The sequence below is a fragment of the Perca fluviatilis genome, chromosome 17, assembly GCF_010015445.1.
Source record: "Perca fluviatilis chromosome 17, GENO_Pfluv_1.0, whole genome shotgun sequence".
Lineage (NCBI taxonomy): Eukaryota > Metazoa > Chordata > Actinopteri > Perciformes > Percidae > Perca > Perca fluviatilis.
The window spans coordinates 19,613,397-19,637,029 of record NC_053128.1 but is presented as its reverse complement, the minus strand read 5'-3'; the positions used below and the strand labels follow the sequence as shown (position 1 = coordinate 19,637,029).

General features: G+C 40.7%; 1 long non-coding RNA gene across 1 annotated transcript in view; it reads right to left on the bottom strand.

The window, feature by feature from the left end:
* Positions 1 to 23,633, bottom strand: part of LOC120545999 — a 51,385-nt gene that overhangs the window by 24,026 nt on the left and 3,726 nt on the right. Inside the window, exon 2 of the long non-coding RNA XR_005636769.1 lies at positions 13,263 to 13,482. This is a non-coding gene — a long non-coding RNA (uncharacterized LOC120545999). The remainder of the gene's footprint in view (positions 1 to 13,262; positions 13,483 to 23,633) is intronic.

Sequence of the window (23,633 nt, the reverse complement as noted above, 5' to 3'; positions counted from 1 at the left end):
CTAGTGGTGGTCTTTGGAAATGCAGCAGTGATTTAGAGTCAGATCTTCTTACATAGCATTGGACCTGAGCTTCTGTGATATGTAACTGAAACTCTGTTGGGTTGGCAAATTGTGCACACCCAATCTCTGCTGGGTGTGCATGTACCCATACACATGTAAGGCAATGATTACAGAAGGTACAACAGTAGACAAAAAAATCTCAACTCAAACCTTATGTTGTATACACTGTTCAGGTATCTGCAACCCAATTCGCCATTAGCATTTGTGGCAATAAGCAGAGCAACATATCCAATATGCATGTCAATGTTTCTCTATCTAATCAAATAGAAAGCCTGTGAAGTAAATATCTATTTTCTTACAGCCTGGCTGTTTACAACATGAGGGAGCGGCTATATGAAAAGCGTGTTGCAAATGAGGAATTTCTTTTAACGTATCGTCCTGGCCAGCATATGCTAGATATAGGAAACCCACAGCGTCAGTGGCTCCATATCGGCTGCACAGGTCAAAGGCTAGGGAAGGTCAAAGGTGTCATCCTCCTTTCTCATCATGAAGTGCATTAACATCTTCTCCCTGTCCCGGCTTATCCAGATGGCTGACCAGGCCACAGGACAGATGCCCCATTTTAAAATATCTCAGGGATTCAAAACGCACCATCGAGAATAAATATGGCTCCATCTTTAGGACATCATATTTCAAAAGGAATATGGATACGGGTGGATATAGGGTGCATAAGTCCAGGCTGTGTTTAGCAGGCCTTAATTGATTCTTGGTCCAATTTTAACAGCTTGCTCTCCTCAGTTTGTGTTTTAACTATTAAACTTTTCATTTATGTAGGAGGAATGCGGTTAAGGAAGGAAAAGTGTTAGATTTGAGACTGCATGTCATAAGTGAAAAATCATTAGATTGTATGTGTGAACAGCAAGTACTAAACATCTCACGTTTGACAAACAAGTCAGGAAAAAAGTGAGATGTTAAGTATTTTTTCCAAGAATATACTAAAAATAAACATCAAAGAACATAAAATTCAAGGCCATCACATAGTGAGCTAATGTTAGACATTTTTTACCATGATACTGCACCACTGTTGAAATCAGCAGACTAATTAGGCCAGGTTGTTGCTATTGGCAGTAGACCATGATTTGTGTTGAGAAAAAGGCATGGACCTTACCAGCAGAAGTGACCTCACTTGTGTGCCTAAGTAATAAAATCCCAGGGTCTTGGAGTGCATGTATGGCATTCTTCCACTTTTTGCTTGGTTATTATGTCACATGATAGCCACACAGACATGATTGATGTAGTAGAAAAGTTGGCCACTTAGTCGCTTTACAAACTGCAAGAAAAAATATCGAAATATCTCCAAAATTCTAAAAGTTAGTCCATCATCAAAACTCATCACTTTGTGTCCCTCTTCAACCAATGAGCACAGCTTATAAAGAGATGAGCCCACCTCTCAGAGCCTGTCATTATTTTAACAACACCGAAACTCTTCCAGGCATGCTTGCAGTCAAACGAATGGAGCCTCTCCAAGCCAAATAGACCAAGGCACCCTGCTGGGAGCTTTGGGTTGGGGAGACACACACACGCGCGCGCACACACACACACACACACACACACACACACACACACACACACACACACACACACAGACACACGCTACCCTGCCCGGAGACCTCTGACTTGAACCTGCTGCTCTCACTCAGCAACACATAAATCACTGGGCTCTCAGCAGCACTGCTGACCCTCAGTGCCAAGCTGAACTTGACTCCATGGGAATAAAAGTCCGTAACTGGATACAAAAACTAATCCAGGGCAGAGACAATTGCTGGCATACGGAGCCCCTAGAGGTGCTGATACCCCCTGTGACAATATTCCATTTCTGTCATGAGACCTTTGACTTCTGCACTAAGGCGACACAGGCCTGCTAGGTGCTACTGCTCAGAGAACGGAGAGACAGGGAGAATGAGTGAGGACATGAGGGAAGGGGGGTGATGAAGAGAGAACCTGTCAAGTTGCTGCCAAACTTTGTATTGCCATGATGGTGCACTTTTTACTGCTTTCTACTGTATTTGAAGACTATGGTTATTAGTTATTTTGTTACATATTAAACTAACCAACAGTACAGGAAGTTGTTACAATTGTTACAAAACTCCACCCCAACCAGCTACAACATTGATGCATCTGTAATCATAATCAACACTCTGGATGGGGCTACACTGCATAGTGAGTAATTTTAATATAAAAAAAAAATGAATGCAGGACTTGCACACTATTATTACATGGTGGTATAGGTTTGAGTAAATAAACAGAACGTGTCTTCCACCACCGCAAACACACAATTCATGTTTTTTTAAAGCACTGCAACAAACATGGAAACAAGGGAATCTAATACCAGTTTAATTGTACAACATGAAGTCACATACATAGCTGCTACGACATGTCACTCCTTAGCATATGCACCTGAAACTCTCTCCATAAAAATGTCAACATCACTGTATCTCCTAGAATAAAAACTTGAATACTCTGTTGAGCCTTCTGGAGGCGATGCCTAATAATTAAACATGTAACTAAACATTGAACAAAGAAGGTGTTCATTTGTTAACCCCAATTGCTCACAGTGATTAATGAAAGTTAGAGTAGGCAAGAAGTGAATGCTGCCTTTGTCATGGTCCCTGAGATTTATGAAGCTATAATGAAATACAAAACTTTATTTGGACTTCTCAGTTTCCCTTTGTTGCCCTGTTAGTCTAGTTAAGCTGTTGACAAGCCAGCACAGCAAAGCCCTAATAACACCCTGCTGTAAATAATCCAACGGCGTGTCCTGTAATGTGGCAACCTCCCCACCACTCCCCAACTGTCTAACTGCGCTGCTGCAGCGTGCTCCAAGACTCCATCCCAGCCCCCAGTCACAGCTACAGGCCTGACACCAGCTCCAGTAATACAGGAATGCCTCTGTACTCCTGTCCTGATAGAGAGGCCACTGTGATAACATCAGGCACCAGGGCCTGCACAGCCACAGGGCTCCAAGACACACTTTTATGACTTAAGTATCTGGGACTGATATCTGAAGCCATCAGCTCAATACACCCTCATCACATACTTACAGACACACTCGCCTCATGCACATGGACACACAACCTTACTATTTATTCTACCTCCCATAATTTGTTGTACACACACACACACACACACACACACAACTGGACTTCAGGTAATCTTTAGTCACTTAGTATTCAATTAGCTAAAAATTGTAAAATTACCCCTAACCCTAAACACTTAAACCTGACCTAGTAACTTAACTATAATCAGAAACCTGAGCCCGCCTAACTATAACACGAGACAAAATACTAAATTGTAAACACGGTAACTATAAACTTAAAGATAATGTAAGGACCAAAAGATAAAAACAAAAATGTGGTCCTCACATAGATAACATATAAAAACAGGCACAAGATGATCAGTCTAAATCAAACAGACTTCAAACTGAGTGTACCAGAGCCATATCACTGGGAGACAGAGGAAAACCGCAGGGAGTCTGCTGATAACACTGACCTTTCTTTACAATGTCCGCCTGATTAGGATCCATGCTCACTGAATACAGTCAAATAATTAGGTTTTTTATTCACGTACTTCATGCTTTTATTAGCACAACCAAGTTGTATTTGTCCTTTTACTAATAAGCAATTCAGAAGTATGCATCTATTCACCTTTCATTTTTATGAAGTAGGATTCTACTGCATAACAATTACATTTTGGGGGGTGTTTTGAAAGAAGAAGAAGAAGAAGAAGAAGAAGAAGAAGAAGAAGAAGAAGAAGAAGAAGAAGAAGAAGAAGAAGAAGACATACTTTATTAATACCGCAAGGGAAAATTAAATTTTTACACTCTGTTGGTGTTGGTTACACATTACACACAGCCCCTAAATACACACACATGCACTAACAGGACCTAATACATTCACTAATGGAGAGATGTCAGAGTGAGGGGGCTGGCAATTAAAGGCGCCCCGAGCAGTTGGGGGTTTGGTACCTTGCTCAAGGGCACCTTGGCATTGACCAGTAGGTGAACTGGCACCTCTCCAGCTACCAGTCCACACTCCGTACTTGGTCCGAATGGGGACTTGAGCCGGCGTCCCTCCAGTAACCAAGCCAAGTCCTACGGACTGAGCTGCTGCCACCCCCAATGTGATAAAACATTCTAAACTCAAGGTCTACTTATTACCTTTTTCAAGAGCTTCAGTCAGTATGGGCCATGGCCTTCTTCAGCAAACACAATACAACCTACTTGAGTGATCAGGATATAATGAAGACATTACCCTGACGTATGAGCCTTTTTTCTAGGTACATACACTTTGTTGATGTTGCACACATGATGGGATTTCCAGATACATTTGAAAAGGGCCAAAGTCAGAATCTAGAGATTATATGATGGCTATGATTTTGGGGGAAATGGACTTCATACAACAGCTGCCATAAGAATGTCTAAGACAATTGTGTATGTTGAATACTTTCATCTTGTACACAATTCTGACAGGTTTATTGCGTGAACGTTATTTTCTTACAGGCTCAGCTTTCAGGGATATAGACAGATGATTGAACAAATGGTAACTAAAAATAAAAAAGTTCTTCATCACAAACTAAGCATTCTGACAGCTTTACTATACTGTATTATAATATACTGTCTGATCCATCCAGTTAAATGTAAAATGTCGCCCAAAGCACCACTGTCACTGCTGTCAGAGTGTGGAGACACCGCAGATATCCTTTACTCCTCTTTGACCTAAGAAAAGGCAGTGTTTGCCTTTTGATGGACAGCACCACTTCACTCTTTCACATTGATGGTCAGTCACACAAACAAAAAGAGGGATGAGATGAGTTTCTCAGGGGAGTGAGGATAATAAAATCAGGGTGTCTGTGTGTCCTAAGCGGGGGCCATATTTGATGCTCTAACAGAATGAAGGTCTTTGGCGGCCTGGCCTGGCAGTCTTTTAGCTAAAGCAAGCAGATTTCTTTGAAGCCTGGCCACCTTGGCTGAAGAGCCATTACTCCCAGGTTTTTCTATACATTAACCATGCTACAGCAGCACAAGTGCATTACAGGCTGCCGCCCCAGAAGGGCCCAATTGTACTCCCTCTTGTTAAATATTACCCCAACAGAGCTTTTGATTTTATTGTCATTTTTTTCTCCCCATAGCGCTTATCCTCCTCCCCTCCCCCGATCAGATTAGGATCGATTGCTGCATGGCAGAGCTGGCCCAGACATGAGGACCAGAACAACGCTACAGCGTGATTGTGCTCCTCAGACTCCGCCTTGGAGACTATTCAGGCGACTAAATAGAATGATTTGCCCTTAGATGTCAAATTTCCTCCGAGACAAGGATGTCAATACCAATTAGATTGTCTGCAGTTGCCTTAGTTACGCCAGCCTGCCCCACACAGCCACCCCAGCCTCTTTTCCTCTAAAGATACACTCGCTCTCTTTTAACATCTCACTCACATCTCTCTTTTTTGTAGGCAGAGTGGTGGTCTCAGCACCAAGCCTTTAGCCTCAAATCAGTTTTATGGCTGGTGCTGTGCAGACATTAGGCTTACTCCATTAGCCTCTCTGAAAGAGATGGCCTGAGGGGATACTGAGGGGCCAAGATGTGACTGGGTAGGCGTGTGTGTGTGTGTGTGTGTGTGTGTGTGTGTGTGTGTGTGTGTGTGTGTGTGTGTGTGTGTGTGTGTGTGTGTGTGTGTGTGTGTGTGTGTGTGTGTGGCCCCATGCTGAAAGGGTGAAGGGGTAACATTGTCTTACAGAGTCTTTTGGCATCTCCTTAAAGGTCAATGTCTGCTGGTTCGAGGAGGCAAAGCCCACTGGAGCAAGAACATAAACAAGAAAGAGAAGTGGGCAGAAAATGGATTAATGAACAAATGTAATTAGGAGAAAGGGTGGATGGGGAGAGTGGGAGAGAGGACTCTGTCTCCACTTAGTATCGTGGCTCCTGCAGGCGCTTAAGTGCTAACATGACAAACAGATGTGGCCATGGCTGGCCAGACATAGGGCTGAACACACACCAGCGTACAAATACACCTACAAATACACAAATGCTCATACTGACGCTCTTTCACCGTCTCTTTCTTAGCTTCCTGAAAATGGACTTCAAGCTCACTGTGCACAAAATGCAGTAAAATAGCATTTGGCTTGTACAATTCCAACTAATTTATGACAAAATGTTGATACATACATACTTGGGACAAGCTCAAACCAAACAGGACAATCATGTGTAAGCAAGAAATTCAGCAGCAGAGGAAAAGTTAAATTAAAGCTACAACTGCTCCAGTATGTACAGTAGAAAACATTCTTACGGACCATTGCGCATCAATACTGATACCTTTAAGAACTAACTTATACACAGCTTGCTTCCTTTTTTGCAAAATAACAAGTCTCATCTCTGCAAGCTTATAACAGTGATAAGTAGCAAAAAGTTGCTATAAGTTATAGATTTGACACATTTTCAAAGGTAAAAAAACTCAGAAATTTCTGAAAGGACAATCATTACTAGATTGAGAAACAGATGTTTATTACTATTGCTATACAGCAGAACAAATTACCTTATATTTTTTCAGCCTTTGATCTGTCACGTCTGTCTGGTGTTCTTTACTCAGCTGTCCACCAGTTATAGCTAAGTGTCTCTGTGAAGTCACCTTGTCTGAATTTCAACATTAAACTGGTGTGTTGTTAAGAGCATAATGGGTATTTTGCTTCAACTGACATTCATTCAGGGGAAAGTTTTCTCACAGCGATTTTTACATTAAATATTTGTGTTATGGGCCACATTGAGTGATTAATAACTTCCTCCTGTTTAGCTTACATTGTTATTCCTACAGGAATATGAAACCTCTCTTTTCCAGGTTTCAATTAGCATCCAAAGACACCATTAACTACTGCAATTGACTAAATCAATACCTTCCCAGAAAGCATCCAAATAAGCATGAGATGTAATCAGGTCTGTTTTCAGTTCTGTCGTTTACCATAAACACAAGGAGACTTGAGAGCATCATATCCTACAATAATTTGAAATTTAAATACTATTTCATGGTTTCAGGCAGTATGAATCACTGTTTGAAATGTTTGAGATACAGACAAAAAAATGACTTCCCCATTTGTAATGCAACCCAGTTTTAGGCACATTCTTTCCCTCAGTTTCATGTCAAAGGCACACTATGCACGACCAGCAGACACTAATGTCAGCCATGACCAGGGTTGCTAATCTCCTTCTTTCAATTCCTTTTCCCATGTTCTTTTTTAAGGGCGAACAACACTCAGCAGTGAGGAATGGAAACAGGACTTGCATTTTGAAGTTGGTTTAACCTTGCAGTGACACCTATTGCAGATGCTTTGAAATGGTTGAGAAGAATAGTTTCCGCATGGTGGGATCTGCAATTAGGCGGCACATCTGCACCAGCAGCAGCACCCCAGCATCCCCTCAACCTCCGAATCTGGCATGCTCAGAGCCTGCTGTTGGTTGGCAGCCAACACAAACAGTTCCCCTTGCATAAATGTGAATAATTATTATGAGATGAATTTCAACTGGACAATTAGATGGATTTCAACTGTGAATATTTCAAGAGCGCCGTGCATTTGACTTTCCAATTGCTAAAAGAAGGGATCCGTTCAAGGAAGCGAGAGAGACACGGATACAAGTGACAGGACATGTTGAGCGAAGTGAAGAGACAAAGAAGGATACACAGAGAACGATGAAAGAAGGGGAGGAGAGATAGTGACAGCCATGAGACAGAAATTTACAACCAGATCATCAATTAACCACTCCAATCACAATGGATCAAGCCATTAAATGTGCATTTCTTCCAAACGACCTCCTGACTGACAACAACTACAGATCATGAGCTACGATTGATGGCTGTTGGAACACTATGCAGTCCCAAAGTCTGAGAAGTTCACTGTTTGTCAGTTAATTCGGCACATACGGTCAAGAACAAAACAAATGTCTGCCCTCTCAACTTACATACGTCTCATTAAATGCAATCCAGTTATTTCAAGCTACAAGACTAATGTCTTGTGCTCTCAACTTGGCATGTTTACCTTGCTCTCGTTTTTCTTGTGCTGAATAGGCACAGAATGTGACCATTAAATATATTGCTGATGGAGAGACAAGGGGAGGGAGACATCAATATTAAAGTGAACTGGACTTACTGCCAGCTGTTATAGGCTATCTCTGGGTGGCGTCATCTATATTATGAATATAAGCATGTGATATAACAATGTTTACTCAAATATTAGAATACACCAATGCTCTGTGAGATCAAATGTTGTGATTGGTAATTCTTTAACATACGCGTATCACCCTAAATCTATTCAAAATTGGGAAAAGCAGCTATTCACTTCCATTACCATTGCAATTAGCCTCTGTGTAATGAAAAAAACATGTGAAACAAAAGGACCTTAGGACATGGCATACTCTATAAAATCCTACTTTCAGCACCTCTGAAAATTAGACTTGAAGTCCCCCCAGAGGGGCTATTAGACGATAAATCCCTGTCATTGACCAGGTTCTGCCCTCTGCTTGCTCATGACTGACGTCCCAGCCTCTTTGAAGTCCCTCGCCACAACAACACCAGCACCACTTCATCTCCTCTAGAAAGACAAAATGTGTGGTGCCCTTAGTAGGACACCAGAAAAGAACAGGCAAAGGTTTAAGGGAGGAAAGGGGACCCACAACATTCAAAATAAGCCAGATGTTTGGATGTTTGCGTCCCATGTTAACATGTGGAGACATGCTGGGCCGTGGGCCTGCATTAATGATAGGCAAAGGGAATGCTGTGTGATAGGCCGTGGCACATACACACACACTCACCCGGGCACATGTGCTAGCAATAAGTTAGCCTCACTGCCACTCTGGTCAGAAGAACAGATGGAACTGGGCTGAGGCGCTGATTTCTGAGATGGGAATATTTCCCATTTCAACAATAAAAAAGAAAAAGTAGCATGAGCAAAGAATTGTCTGCTGTTGTTGGGTTAAATTGAGTTACTTCTGCTAATTCATTCAGCAACAGACCACTTTTCCTTTTTTTATGCTGGTAAAACTAACAGGTATTCAACTTTAAAAATTGCTCCAAACATGTAGTAGCTGGTGATACGACACATCTTTTTACCTTATGATTTTGTTTTACACAACATTTTAAGAAAATAACACAGTATAGTGTTCTCGAGACATTTTATGTGATCATTGATAGTTTCACTAAAGGAAAGAAAAAACACTGCACTTTGAACCACAGGATTGCAATGATTGAACTTGGTTAATTAGAGTTTCAAAATAATTTATGGTCTTATAGGCCTAATAAATGCATTTTCTTATTCCAAAAATTGGCAAAATTAGAATAAAATAAATTTAATTATAATTTCTTTTGGCAATAAAACTTCTGATACAATAGAATAATGATCATGGTCACTGTGTGCCATCAAGTATCATTACCACAGTGCTCTCAATTGAAAATCATTTTTGTCTGGTGGAGGACTACAATGATGGGTACTTCTAGGTTAATATTTAACTCAGATCGCTTCAAAAAGGGCTGCTTATTAAATCATAATGCTATTTTTATGGACATTATGACAATTTAAAATTAATTATGCTATTTGACTAAAAAGTGTGTCTTCTCAGCAAAAGTGTACCACTCTAGCCAATAGAAAGATCACTCCAGCACAATGCTATTTTTTTTGTATACCATTAATATAATCTGTCCTTTCCGTATTATCATTTTGACAGAGTTATTCATAGTGTAAAAAAGTATAATAGTACATATTTAGCAAGAAATGAACATGAAAGAACAATTTCCATGTTATTTATGTTGTAAGCAGTGGTGTAATGTAACTAAGTACATTTACTCAAGTACTGTACTAATACAAATTTAAGGTACTTGTACTTTACATGAGTCTTTTCTTTTCAAGCCACTTTTTGCTTCTACTCCACTGCATTTCAGAGGGAAATATTGTACTTTTTACTCCACTACATTAATCTGACTGATTTAGTTACTAATTACTTTACAAATTAAGATTTTTGCACACAAAACACATGTAGTTTGAAAATATTGTGTTTTATTATATATTAAACTATCCAACAATATATAGACCTGCAAGTAGGCCTACAGTTAAAATGATTAGCTAAATAAACACCTAGATGATTGACAGAACTGGTTTGATCGTTTCCAGTTTATAAAAATGTGAGGATTTTTCTGCATTGATTACTTTTACTTTTAATACTTTAAGTACATTTTCCTGATGTTACTTACATATTGTTACTTAAATAACATTTTCAATGCAGGACTTTTACTTGTAACAGAGTATTTTACAGTGTGGTATTAGTACTTTTACTTAAGTAAAGGATTTGAAAACTTCTTTCACCACTGGTTGTAAGCAATATTTGCAAATTAACTAATAGTAATTGCTTTAACAACTGACTTTCTGGCTGGAATAAATAAAATACTTGCCCGCCTGCATGCCTGTCTGTCTCTAACGTCTTTGTTAGACTTGTTGTGTTAAGTGTTTAGAAGAGACGTTCAGAGCTGCACCGGGATTGCATTTGTGTGTTTGGTTGTGTGTTTTGATTGTATCCAAGTACATAACAGCAGTCCATTTCGGAGACACTTCAGAGTAATTAGGGATCCGTAAACAGCAGTTACAGTACATACATTGTTGCATGACTCAAATCTCCGTCATGGAAGTATCGCTCCTGGGCATTCAGCAAAGCATGCAGGATACATACTGAAAGTGAATTATGTCAACAGTGAAGAAATAACCGTTCATAGATATTAGCCTTTCAAAAGAGAGAAGAAAGAAACTCTACAATTATCAAAGGAGCGAAGAGAGGAAAGGGGGAAGAGCGTGAGGAGGGTGAATGGAAACATAAAGACTGCATGGAATGCTCTTGCATGAACTGTAAATGAACCCCTAAACCCCAATCTCCACCTGACAAAATCCGTTCTTTGCCCTGACACACAACCACAAAGAGCCTTGCATCCAGCATGAAGGAATGCCATATTAAGATCACAATTGCCTCTCTCAAAATAAATATTTCCATCCCAGGAGAGGCTGCGGAAATATTATACAATCCAATAATTGAGGATCCTTATGCACTCAATATTTTATCATCCTGCTTTCTATGATTGTATTGGGGGAACGAGGGAATATCTGCAACAATTATACCTAAAACGTATACTCTAAGGTCTCAAAAGGGAAGGGTTTGAGATTAGGGCGTGCTTATTTTAAAAAACAACAAGAGGATAAAAACATGACTCAAGAACAAAGACATACAAATGACTCTTCGGGGATATTCCTCACAATGACATGCTTTTCATTCTAAGTTTGAACTTAATTACCCAAACATTCAGCCAAGAAAAACCCATAGTTGTAACATTTTGTGATGGTCTAACAACATCATGTTTAACACTTCTCCAGTGTGAAACCGCACTATAGGCTTGTGATCTCTCCTCAGCTGTCATCAGTGACACATCACAGTTAAACTGTGACTGAACTGACGTAATGATAACCACAGTTGCTAGGTTTGAATGGTATTTAAGCAGCCTAATGCCCTGTTTGTTTTCCTATGTGCTCTCCCAGTGGTGCTCTCAATCTACTGAGGGTGTGTTGAGTGCTGTGATTGGTGTTTTTGTCTGTGTGTACGTTCAGAGACACTCCCTCTCCTAAGCTGGGCAGGTCTTTTCTCTGTATGTGTGTGTGTGTGTGTGTGTGTGTGTGTCTCCTTCATTCAGTCACTCACTTTCCCTCACTCGTTCTTTTCTTTCCGTTTCTACTTCCCCTCTTGTCTGCTTGTTTCCTCCTCCTCCTCCTCCTCCTCCTCCTCCTCCTCCTCCCACTGGGGCTGTATGCATTCCTGCCAGGAGGGGCGGAGGTGTCTGTGATCCGGGCTCGATGGCCTCCCTTCCATGTTACCCTCCCTCCTGTTCACCCTCGCCTCCTCCCTGGGAAAATGGGTGCACCCTCCTCCCTGGCAGGGCACCGGCTCCCCTTTGAGTGTGCTGCCAGCCGTGGCAGCAGAGACTTAACATGATTTGTTTGTCTGCTGCTGCGTGTTTGCACCAAACTCTAGCGCCAACCCCCATTACTCCTGCCAGAGATCCAGAGGGCTGGTTAGCTGGTACAGATCTGGAGTGAGGCTCCTGGAGGCGGGGGGCGGAGGGTTAAAGGGGTGGTAAAGATGGTGAGGTAGGGAAGGTGGGGGGTGTAGGGAGAGATCAGGGTTAAAATGAGTTTGGAATATGATCCACTGGCTGGAAACATTTCTTGAAAATAAGTCAGGCTGCAGTGGGCTGGACTCCACATGTGTGAGATAACAGGAAAGCATTCACATGCATACACAAAACTCTTTCACTAATCACTCAGTTAGCAAAGATTGAGGGTTTTCCCATTATTTTCTTTTTCCCCCTGGTGTTTTGTAATTGGCTTGCTTCCTGGTGCAGTGGCGGACAGCAGGCACAGCAGCGGCTGCCCAGTCGGCCTATTGATCTTTCATCAGCCCATAGAGTTAAAACTGAAGGCATGAGGGAGAGGCAGCCCCTCTTTTTATGGCAGCCCGCTGGAGCCTGCCTAGGATTGTTCCCCGTTTCCTCAGATTGTTTTTCATTTAGTCAGGGTGCAGCGCTGTGCCACTCTGAGGAGGTGAGGTGAAGTGTCGCAGACATTTAGGAGAGCACGTAACCGCTACGGTCTGGCTAGTTGGATACCATTGTATAGCAGGGCTCGTTTGCTGATAACATTTTAGTTTGTGTGTGTGTGTGTGTGTGTGTGTGTGTGTGTGTGTGTGTGTGTGTGTGTGTGTGTGTGTGTGTGTGTGTGTGTGTGTGTGTGTGTGTGTGTTTTTGGCTTAAAGTGTGTTATGAGTGTATGGTGTATCTCCTTGGTATATTTCTTCCTGTTCTAAAGCACGTAAAAAATTACAGATAGGCCTACGATTAGGAAGGTGTTGATGGCAGTTGATATGTAGCCTAATAAGTAATTACTGTAAATGCATATGAATGTGTATTTTGAGTGGGAAGTACATAGCAGAACTATTTCTTGCCTTAAAGCTTGGCAATAAACTCAGATGACAAACAGCAGCACCACTAATTTGATGTAAGAGATACATTAAACTGTTGCGCTTGATAATATTTCTCCATGGACTCCCAGACTATTAATCAAAAACATTTTACATTAAGAAAAAGTAGCAAGAGCTCTTAACGCAAATCAAATTTCACTTAAGGGGCTAAAATTACCTTCATCAATTTGCATGAAAGCCATGGTAGTGGTCAAGACATCCATGTGACATCCAATCAGAGGGTCTATCAGTATATGGGTGTGGTCCGTTGTATCCCCAACAGTATTCCACTGATGCGAGCTCCGGCACTGTGCTGCAGCAGTCGTGCAGGCCCTGAACTTGGTCATCTAACTGATATGTGATATTAGGATCCCTCTTCGAGGCAGCTCCACAGGGATCTGGTCAGAGAGGGAGAGAGAAAAACAGACTTCAGATCAGCAGATCAATTTTCACTGAACCTTGAATATCTCATGTAAGGAGTCTTGCAGCAGACACATAGATGGGCTAAATAACCATGTCCAGTCACACACATACACCTAATTGTGCATGCTTACAAATACACACACACGGCCGGATCACACTGGAAATTTTTACTTATTTGTACAAAAATAAATGTAATGTTTTTCACCTGATTTCAAGAAACCAAAAGGAGTGGGCCATGTTGGCTCAATCAGGATGTCCCCAACTTTGCCTTCCAAACTGAGCAAATAAATTACCCTAACTGTGTCCCTAAATATAATGTGAAAATACAAATTAATTGTAATGCTAGAAAAAATAAGGTTTCTGTTCGTAATGTCTGACAAGAACATTTCCGTGAGAAGATGTTGCACAGGCGCAAACACACACACACACACACACACACACTTCACCCTAAGGGCTGGGTTAGGGGAATCATGTCTGGATCATGTTTCTAGTCCCAGCAAACATGTGGTCGAAGTAAGGCTGTGAAACTGCCTTAGCCCTGGTCCTAGAAGTAGACAGAGGAATACATGCGCAAAAAGCCTTTTTATATGCACAGTAGAGAGATATACCTGTGTTCATAAGGGGACTTATTTGTTCATTTGTTTATTTATTCTATTGATTTGTCCTTCGACATTGAAGTCCCACTAAATGGTGCAAGATCATAAAACTTTAGAACATAAATGTCAGATAATTCTAAAGAAAAACTTAAATTATGCCTTGTGTAAAATGGACAGTCAATCTATCCAGAGTATTAGCCGTAACAATGCAACGGGATGACTAGCTCTTGCAGCAATAACCCACACCTGACCCCAAACCTTCACCCACAGAAAGGATGTTGTTTCACCGACCGTCTTCAAATACTTTCCTCTCGGAAAGACATCAGTGAAACCAGAGCTTGTCAGACCCTGTATTTGTTTATTAAGTACGCTCTTGGACTGGCTTACTCCCAAGATGGCTGTAACTGAGAGTTTTGTTCATGTAGGCATTAGGGCTGGCTATCAGTGGTGAATTATTTATTGAAAAAAACCTTCCCGTCCTTGACGGATGAGAGAATATGTAGGGCTGCTCACTGACTCTGCCATATATTAAAGGAATGATGAAACATTGAAGCGCTGCACACAAAATCTATATAATACTCTAAAAAATACTGACAGTGAAAGTGTGGTTATAGTAATACAGTGACATAAATACAATTGTGAATACCTCTGCCACATCACTTGTTTAGTATTTCAATATCCAGAAAAAAACTATCAGATTAAACATTTTATAAAATTTTATGTATAAGCATTACAAATTGAAATTGTTAAGTTAACTCTTTATATACCATGTTCTGTGCCTTTAAAAACACCTCATTTTTCTTAACTGTCCCAACGCTGTGTCAGCCTGTCAGTGGCTCCTTAAAATGTGAGAATGATGTATTGTTTTACAATTTTATTTTTATTTTCTAGAATAAATATGAAAAACTTCAGTGTATACATGTATATTCCCTCTGACAGGAACATCAGGGATTCCACAGGGAAGAAGCAGTGGTTGCAAAATGTGCCGATACCGTAGGACCCCCAACCCCTGTTGTTTTTAGCAATGATAAAATACAATAAAACATTTTTTTTTTTTTTTAAAGAGCACAAGTCACACAAAATCAGACAACTAGAAATCCAGTTACCATGGATATTTCTCCTGCCAGATTTAAATCACAATGATTGGTTCAAATCGGAATATATCTCATTTGGTAATTTTCTCGACCCGCTTTATTATATTAGTTTTTATAGTCTGCATCAGTGAAAGAAAAAGAGACAGGCAGAGGAGCCTGGCTATTGTCATTCAATGGCCGAGCCATTTTGGAAACCACCGCTCTCGATTTGCTCCTGCTGCCTCCCTCTCTTTATTCCCTTATGGCTGCACTAGATGGAAGGCTTCCTTTTATAATTTCCAAGTTGCACATACGCCACCGACCCCCCCTCCTCCTCCTCCTCAGAATAACATACACATGTCAAGCCTGAGTTGAATGTTTGAATGAGTCGATGAAAGACGTAAAATATGATGAGGGACTGTTAGCTTTCAATGGAATCTGCAACAGGATGCATCTATATTGATAAAACTATTAAACCCTTATTTAAAATTTCACAACAAAAAACAAGTTGGGTTCTCTCAGGATAATTTACCACTAGAGATGTCTATATATTGTTTAAAGCAAAAAGCTGCTCCATTAGCAGAGGGGACTAATAATTGTGATATATGCCTGCTTACTCAGCAAATAATCAATCACGCTTATTTTGTGTGCTTAAACTGGGATTTTGCTTATACAAACCACTGTCGTACACATAAGGGGAACATTTTAAGTCAGTGATATTTAATGTCCAGGTGACATCTAAAATAAAACTTTTTGCGGGATATAATGTTAGTTACCATGGCATATGGGTGCTTTTGTACGCTCCAGATCTAAAATCTCTCTGGCCCTGTGACCCAGGCTCATCCAAACGCTCTCACATGGTCACACAAAGAGCCACTTAAAGGGGGCCCATGACCCATTTTGTGTCTTAGCCCATATTTTAAGAATAAATAAACGTTGCTGCTATCAGTGAGTCAGCATCTTCACTGAAAAAAAAAACCCACCAGAGATCAGAGGAAAAAGAGAGTGCAGTGCACAGCAGTAGAACAGATTAACAACACAAGACAACTGAAGAAAGAAGAAAACTCTGCGTAAGATCCAGGATATTCTAGAGCACATGTGGATGCTGACAGCCTGATAACTTGAGTAATTGCCAACCTGATTTAGAACTACCTGCATGTTAAGACTTTAATTTGCAGAAATCAGGCAGGATCTCCACAGTGCCACTCTCACACCGTGGGAGGTTATTCTCATCAATAGGACATGTAATTCACTAACCACTGGACACCCTGCCTGTTTTCAGGTCAATGAAGTTACCACTGGAGTGATGTGCCAGTGTGTGCATGTGAATTGTGTATCAATGTGTGTGTGTGAGAGAGAGAGGGAAGGACAGCAAAAGACAAACGTGTTCCTGGGACAGAAAAATAGAGATTGATATTTTCACGTGTGTGTGTGTGTGTGTGTGTGTGTGTGTGTGTGTGTGTGTGTTTGTGTGTGTGTGTGTGTGTGTGTGTGTGTGTGTGTGTGTGTGTGTGTGTGTGTGTGTCCTTGCAACGCAGAAGTGCTGTGTGTGTGTGTGTGTGTGTGTGTGTGTGTGTGTGTGTGTGTGTGTGTGTGTGTGTGTGTGTGTGTGTGTGTGTGTGTGTGTGTGTCCTTGCAACTGAGAAGTGCTTTTGGGGAAATTTCTATTTTAACCCAATGTGAAATGGTATGAAACATCACATTAAAATTTTTATTTTTCAAGTTCTGTGGCCAAGTTATCTTCGGTGTCCTGCTGAATATTTATCCACACCTTTTTGTCTTTATTTTCACACTTGAATCAAAGCTCATTATTTGGCAACACACACTCTGCACTTTGTAGAGTTATTCATATCCAACTCTTGGTAGAGTGGACTATTTTAAACTTGTATAGAAACTTAGAAGGAAAAAAAAAAATTAATAAATCAGTTATCAGAGGCTGGAACTAAGAGGTGTAACCTTTTTAAATCTATAGCTTTCAATAACTGTTGTTTCCTGCATTTGAACAACCACTGAACAATCCGATGATGTGACACAAGTGATGATATGTAGGAGAAAGTACAGATAAATAAAGAATTGTAAGATTGTGCCTAAAAGCGCTGTAGAGAATGCTGGAGGACAGGACTAAAAATTGAGATCTCCAGGCTGATTACCAAGACCTAATGCACTAACGACACTGCCTGTGCTCCAATGTGATGAATGGATTTCACTAGGTTTAAGAGCAGAATGCACGTTACTTCAGAAAAATGAGAGAAAAGAGTAAGGATACTTCGACATGTTGTAACACCCATACATAGTCATGGTAGCAGAGTGTCCAACAACCCTCATCAGTTATGAGAAGGAACGTGGCAACAGGTAAAACAGGGGTCAAAAGAAGTTGGTATAAGTGTCCATATGTGTATTTATGATGTAGGTCATAGAGACATCAAATGTATGCTTAGGTAGGACATGTGAGATATTGTTCTAATTAAGCTTTCTAAATTATCACAGTTCAAAGTGTATCCTTAAGTAGATAAAGATCCATTAAACAAGCTGTCCTGCTGCATGTCCAAAAGCCCTGAGAGGAGGTCTGCGGAGAAATGTGACTCTTCATCTTGTAACAAATGTCCTCAGCAGCCTCCCAAGAGTCTCCCAAAGCCGCAGCCATGACATCAAACGCTCGCTAGTATTTACATGACCGGGAAGTGTCCAGAGAAGTGTGTGTAAATGGCTAGAAAAAAGCATGACCAAGCAGAGCCCCCCCCCCGCTGCTGCAACACATTGCCGCTGGACGCGTTTTCAGCGCGGAGCGCCGGGCGCCGAGCAGAATAATCTGTTTACAGTGTGCGCGTTGATGGTCATTTTTTTTTTATGATGCTGTTTAATCCACGGTGGTGGTGGTGGGCGGGGGGGGTGGAGGAGGAGGAGGGAGAGTGGGCTGTCTAGCAGAGCCCCAGACAAGCTGGCTCCAGTGGCCATCTCTGTAGGCTATAGGCTTCTCTATTTGAGCAGAGAGACAGGTGTAAATCTTTGCTGCGATCTTTACTCTGCACTCTCTGCGACACTCACCTGAAGGTAAATAAATGGTTTATGACCAAGTAAATGAACCACCTCTTTGGTTTAGTGTACAGAAAGAGAGAACACCCCCGGGGCAGTTGTCATTGTCATGCCCAGTAGTTGTAAGTCTAGGAAAAAAAGAATTTAATTACATTTGTCAATGCTTAATGAGAAAATAAATTCCTAGGCTGTTTGTATAAGCAATTTAACTAAAGACACTTATTATAAGCTTCTCAAAATAAAAGTAGAGTGGAAGGTTCGCTAACAATATAAGTTTTACGCACTCGTGTATCTAAAGTAGAGAGGTATACACTTTGATTTATAATACAATATAGCTGTTAAAGATTTAAGGCATGTAAAGGGAATATTAAATAATTGTACCTGGCAGAGGTGTTTGAATATCTGTGTGAATACTTGCGCGTAATTATTGTAAATGGTTTTTGACATTGTCATGCGGCACCCCACGTCACGCAAAGTGTGTGTGTGTGTGTGTGTGTGTGTGTGTGTGTGTGTGTGTGTGTGTGTGTGTGTGTGTGTGTGTGTGTGTGTGTGTGTGTGTGTGTGTGTGTGTGTGTGTGTGTGTGTGTGTGTGTGTGGATTAAGAGAGTGAGGGGCGAATATTATGCCAAAGTTCTGCAAAGTAGGTCTGTGCCACTCTTGATTAGGGACTGTTCGCAAAAGATGGTTGCAGACATGAGATAATGAGGTCCTGTGATAACGCGGGTCTCCTTTAAGTTTTTCCCATGAATCGAGACTGTCGCCAGTCCACAAAACGACACTGTGCATCGGCACCACGCTACTCACTTCTCATTTGTCGAGCACAAAAGCTGATCGACCCCAAATCCGCACTAACAAACCAGGGGCCGGGAGCAAATCATATAATGTTCAACCGTGTTCACTTCTCCACTAATTAACTGGAATCCCACCTTATTCTTAAATACAGTGACCAATTAAACTGCCATGTATGCCAAAGGTCTCCGGGGCCACAGTCGGTCGCCAGGAACATTTGTGAAGGTCTGCAGCTTCACTATAGGCAATGGATCTTATTAGGTGGGTGACCTCAGCGAGGAAAGGTTACAGACTTTTTCACTGCCCTTAGTTGGAAAACTAAGATGTTTCCTAATCGGATTTTAATTGGTTGGTTGAGTGGGTGGTTGTTGCCTCTGTCCTCTCGGTGTGCGCAGTAGGATGGTTGTTGTATTTCAGCGCGGATGCACAAAGATGGAAGAAAAAAAAAGCTGAGTGGTTCAATCTCAGTATATCATCATCATCTAAACTTTTACATCAATAAATGGCGTCACATACAGAAGTCAAATCAACAGGTGTTGACATTCGGTGTAGGTTTTTTTTATCACTTTACACGAATATTTTTAACTACTTTACTTGGCTACAAAACTCTTGTTGCAATAGCCTCTTCGTTCAACTCCACAAGTTACAATAGGCTAAAATAAAGTTAGGAAGGTGGCCATAACCACAAATGACCGTCAATTCAACACTTCCCCCACTAAACAGGGCACAGTCACATTTTTCCTACAGGTTACTTTATGCAACCGTTGCACAGATTCAGCCTCCTTCGTGCTTATTCGAGATTACTGTAGAACCCTATACAAGTTAAGCCAACCAGGTTCAGTTTACGTTCAAATACTCCCCCTCATTACCCCAAAAAGCGTCTTTATGCAAAACATATGTAGGGACTTCAATAAATGAAAGCACAGCTCCTAACCGCATCCTATTCGTTTTGATTTTCATGTGGTTTTCGTGTATTGTCCAACTTAGTAAATACGGCCAGTCTCATATTTTAAATGCCACAAGTCTCTGGCGACTTGCAATTTGAACATGAAAAAGCATAAAAGGCAAACAGCTAGTAAAAAAAGAAAGACAAAAAGGTGGCTCCGAAACTGTCTAACTTGAGTCACATTAAACTCCTAAGATCAAAAGAAAAAAAAGGCTTCTTTTTATTCCACGTCGGCGGATATAGCAGACTATAAGATGGTAAATTGGTAGTGTTATGTCAAACCTAATAGACTATTAGGCTAACTATACACGGTACAGTAGGCTTTGCAATTCACATACAAGCCAGCAGCACACGCTCATATAGCAAACCAAGTCAGATGAACCTGTTGAAGCACACCATCAGTGGCTACATTATACACCACAAACAAAAGACACAACTTAATCTGCCTTCAGTGTAAACACACAAGTTTAAACATGATTTAAATGCGCCTGTTCACATTCTGAGTAGTCCAAAACAATACATATAGGCCTAACAATACTTTCATTTTGCATTTGACAAAACGGACGCAAAGAAAGCTGTTTTTTACTGCTAAAAATATACATATTGTGAAATAATATGCAAGAAGGTAATACATGTAATTTTAGAAATATCTTATTTTTATGTTCTAATTCAGTAAATAAATATCTGATAAAGAAAAAACAACTTTACGCAGGGCTCCATACCCAGAGGAGTTTTACGCAAACATTTACAAGGTAGTATGGCTTCAACAGTTAACAGAGGGATCCATCCATCGCAGAGAGAAGCATGTGGGAGATTCAATTGACTGCACTCAATTTTGCCGCCGCTTGAGCTTGCCGCATACACTTCAAATTGTTGTTCTCGCTACTGACAAAACCGTTAATTCACCCAGAAACAGGAGGTCAAGTTTCAGCAGGAGCAGGAAAAAAAAGTAGCCTGCAACTTACAGGAACATTTGTGTCAAAGATTTCTAAGAGCCCTCAGCTCTCCTAAAATAGTCGGCCAACATCATAAACATTTCACACCTGTTGTTTTAATTTATCAGTGTGCTTGAAAAAGGAAATCATAAGGAGGTCTGTAAGAAACATGTGAGTTGAGACATTTCAATATATCTAGAAATTCCCTCAAAAAGTAACTCTTTTTTTGTTAAACAGAAGTAGTGGAACTATGAGAAATCGGACAATAAATTCCACAATTGCCAATTTGGAAGAGCCTATTTTTCACTTAAATAAAGAAAAACCTGCTTATACTTAAGAGTAAATACTAAACTGGATTTCTTATTTAATGTATTACATGGAAAGTAAAATGTCAGTTATCTTTTCCTTGAGGTCTCAAAATATTCTTTACTGACTGTAATTATGGTACCTCCTAATAAACTACAGTACACATTTTACCACTTCATTAAAAATTGACACAATATGCTTGGTACATAAGTCTATGCTGTTTTCATTCTTTAGCTGCTGCTTCACACAACAGAGTAAAAGAAACATTTGTAGGATGAGGTGCAGCGAAATCCACACTGAAAAGGGTGGATTATGGGCTCAGGCCTGCACACAGCACCTATGGGGAGTGGTTGGAGAATCTTTCCCAAAATAACCCAGAAAACTCATCCCAGCAGGTCTGGGACAAGGTTGAACAGGAAAAAATGACGGACCACCTGAGGCCCAAATCCAGGAAGGCCTGGCTTACCTTGAGGGGAACTGACACCTAAGAGAGTTTTTACAAGGTCATTTAGGGATGGGGTACTGCAGTTTATGTAGCATAACTGTGCAGCAAAAAATTCCTTAACTGCATTAAGGAGCTCCCTTGAAGCAGCAGTCACAGCTATGATGTGCTGCATCTGTGAGCATGATGCCTGAAACCTCCTCATTTCCTATTGAACATCTATCATGGTACTTACCATGGATTTACTTTAAAGATTGGTATTGCACTTGATCCATTTACCTCAATCACCATGCTCAGTAATAAAATGTCTGATTGTGGGGCAGAAAGACATAAAAGACATGTACTCAACCGTCCCGTCAGTGGAAATCAGTGCTGGTTTCTTTTACCCAGCCTTTCAGACTGCATGGCACTTGCTTTTCCGCCTATGGTTTTCCATTTCAAAGCCCTATGTCTCCATGTAAATACCAAAACACAGTAATCCAATCTGACCCCATTGCAAATTTTCCAGAAACTATTGGGGGGTTGTGGGGTTGACATGAGCCACACACTTATCCCACTTAACCTCTAGAGAGAAGCCACCCTAACCCCTTATAGCCTAAGATTCCCTTGGTGGAGGAATGCACTGCTTTTACCGCTCTCCTCTGCAAGCACTGGGTCTTGAGGTTGGACTCAATGGTAAAACCTTATAACTTTGTGAGACTGTAAAGTCAAAGCAGCACAAAGCCAATGCCGATGGTGGGGAAGCTAAATGGACAGCAGATATCCAGATTAGAGCCCTGCCCACTGCAAACCCAAATTATTTTTGATTCAAACCCAAAATAGTCTCTAACTGATGCCTCTCATGAACATAGCAGGAACACTGTGTTAACTTGATGACAAATAACCTGAGGATTTTTCTGGTTCCTATTTACCATTGTTTGCTTTTTAGCATGCAAAACTGGTTTCAGTAAGATTCTCGGTGCTCCGAATATGATGGGAAAGATGCTTATCTCCCATGTAGGCGAGTGGTAAGGAAAGCTAAAGACTTTTGACACATGGTCCACATCTGAGGCATTTACCATGAGCATCTTGATCCCACAGCTTGTAGCTACAGAGAAAGCCTGATGGCTGTTTATGGGGTTGAGCAGACAAATCTCCTGCATTATGCTCTACAGGTGGTGTATGCCACTGGACTGCTTTACTCTAATAATGTGGCGTACAATGTCCCTTTGAAAAGCAGCTGTTCAGTCCTTACTCTGTTCTACAGCTACAGGTGTTAATGAGCATAGCTTGTTTTACTTGAATACGAACCATTAAGCAAGCATGTAGTGGGCTTCTGGCCAGACAATGCAAACTTATTGAACATGAATATGAATAAAACCAACTTGTGATTTCTGACCTAAATATATTATAAAACACCTAAATGCATGTAATCTTTTAAAGTCATAATTCAGGTCTAATTTATTTTGTGTATAATTTCAAAATATCTTATAAACTCATAAATGTGACATCAGATTACCTATTGCCAAATAATTTATGAACAAATCAGATTGTTCTTTAAACTTTATGTCAGGTCTTTTTAATGTTTATAGAGATTAGAAACTGGGCTTTTTAGCATCAGTATTGACATATTTAGATAATGGATCAAAAGCAAAACATGCCATTTTTTTTTTTTTTTTTCACTAGCCACAACTAATGAACCCAACTCCACACACTGCCATTTTCCTTGTCAATCCGTAGTAGTCAATGCACTGCCATCAATAAGCACATCCCCTAATTAACTAAAATTGTTTTTCATCAATACCTGTAACTGGTCGGCACAGAAATTGATGAGAGCAAGGGTTGACTTAACTAAAATAGTTTATCATTCCTCCTGTCAATTGACAACAGCATGCGTGTGATTCTGGAAAGTGCATTTTACAATCTGCACCCTTTTGGGGCAATATAGCCTCAGTGGAACAATTTTAGCCCCACCTAAATCTTGGAGGTAAATGGTTTGCATTTAGAAAGTCATTATGCTGTCAATT